This window comes from Galeopterus variegatus, unplaced genomic scaffold (genome assembly GCF_000696425.1).
Source record: "Galeopterus variegatus unplaced genomic scaffold, G_variegatus-3.0.2 Scaffold10186, whole genome shotgun sequence".
NCBI classification, from domain to species: domain Eukaryota; kingdom Metazoa; phylum Chordata; class Mammalia; order Dermoptera; family Cynocephalidae; genus Galeopterus; species Galeopterus variegatus.
Window position 1 is genome coordinate 1 of NW_007736297.1, and position 2316 is coordinate 2316.

The window sequence follows — 2316 nt, forward strand, 5'->3', positions numbered from 1 at the left end:
CTGAGAACATACATTGGGGAGAGGACAGCCTCTTCAACAAATGGATCTCCCTCAGGAAACTGGATATCTCTGTGCTGAAGAATGAAACTAGACCTGTACCTCTCACCATTTACCAAAATCAACTCAATATGGTTTAAAGACTTAAATATTAAAACCAAAAACTATAACACTTCTAGAAGAAAATACAGAGGAAACACTTCAGGATGTAGGACTTCAATGATGTCTCAATAATGAAAAGGTCCATGGGAAATATGTGTTATGAAAAAACTATACATGGATTTAAAATATTTTTACACCAAAATAAACTCATTATATCTTATTATAACATGTCTAAACAGTATCTAGTTTGAGGCACTAAGGAGGATAAGACCTCAGGTTGTAAGAAGCCCCTATCAGAGCAACTTGCATTTTGCTAAAATTGAAGCAAGAACAAATGTCAAATTTATGGTGAAGCTTGGGTGGAAGAATACTGAAATCACTGATGCTTTACAAAAAGTTGATGGGGACAATGCCCCAAATAAATCAGCAGTTTTCAAATGTATAACTCGATTTAAGAATGGACAAGACAGTATTAAAGATGAAGTCTGCAGTAGCAGATCATCCACATCAATTTGCAAGGAAGAGGTGAATTTTGCTCATGCCCTAATTGAAGCAGACCAATGATTAACAGCAGAAACAATAGCCAACACCATAGACGTCTCAATTGATTCAGCTTACAAAATTCTGACTGAAACATTAAAGCTAAGCAAACTTTCCACTCAAAGGGTACCAAAACTGTTATGCCGGATTAGCTACAGACAAGAAGAGAGAGCTTTCAATGGAAATTTTAAACAAGTGGGATCAAAATCCTGAAGCATTTCCTTGAAGAAGTGTAACCAGAGATGAGACATGGTTTTACCCGAATGATCCTGAAGACAACGCACAATCAAAGCAATGACTACCAAGAGGTGGAAGTGGTCCAGTTAAAGCAAGAGCAGACCAGTCAAGAGCAAAGGTCATATCAACTGTTTGGGGGATGCTCAGGGCATTTCGTTTGTTGACTTTCCAGAGAGCCAATAAACAATAACATCTGTTTATTCTTAGAGTGTTTTGAGAAAGTTAGCCAAAGCTTGGGCAGAAAAATGCCCAGGAAAACTTCACCAGAGAGTCCTTGTCCACCTCAACAATGCTCCTGCTCATTCCTGTGATCAAACAAGGGTGATTTTGCAAGAATTTCAATGGGAAGTTATTAGGCTTCCACTTTGCAGTCCTGATTTGCCTTGTTCTGACTTGTTTTGATTTCCTAGTTTTAAAAATCTTTAAAGGGCACCCATTTTTCTTCAGTTAATAACGTAAAAACGACTGCATTGACATGGTTCAATTCCCAGTACCCTCAGTTCTTTGGAGATAATGTAAATGGCTTGTATCATTGCTTACAAAAGTGCCTTGAACTTGACAGAGCTTATGTTTAGAAATAAAGTTTGTATTTTTTATTTTTACCTTTTAATTCCACTTTTCTGTGAACTTTTTGAATTTCCTTGTAAACAATTTTTCTCCACCTTATTCCCTGATAACAAAGGCAGGAATTGTCTTTCAGTACAAACCACAGAGAACACTAAGCTGAGACAAACTTCTTTTGATTCAAACTAATAGAACTCCTGGATAGGCTGTAATATAATTAATTCTAAATACATAGCTAATATTAAAAGAAGGAGAGAGGAAGAAAGAAAGGAAAGAAAAAAGGAAGGAAGGAAAGTAGGAAGAAAGAACAAAAAAGAAAAGGGAGTTACCTGGGTTTCAGGTATATTTTCACCAGAATGATCACTAATTTTCCTTAACTTGCCCTTGCACTCAATGTCACTCAATATATCACAAACAAACTTGGAAGCCACCTCATTGAATTTAATGGCTGCAAGATATTCTATAGTTTGAAGGGAAAATTATTTACTTGACCCTTCTCCTGCGATGGCACAATAATTTGATTTCGATCATCCTTGATATAAGAAATGCTGCAATGAACAAATTTGTGTACATAGTTGGAAAGATAGATACTTAGGCTGCACTTGTTGGGAGCATTTGTTTAAACATTTTGGTAGATTTTATCAAATCATCACCAATAATGTTTGAAAATTTTACACTTCTATCAGCTGTGTATAAGTCTGTACTCTTACTTACACAATTACCAAGCAGTCGTTTTGGTTTTGAGTTGATCAGCTTTTTCATTTCATTGAAACATCCATGGTCACCTCAGAGACTGCTCACTTAACCTGTCTTTATTGTCCACCTGTATGTATTTCTGTCTTTGTAAATTGCTCTTTATATTTTCTGCTCATATTT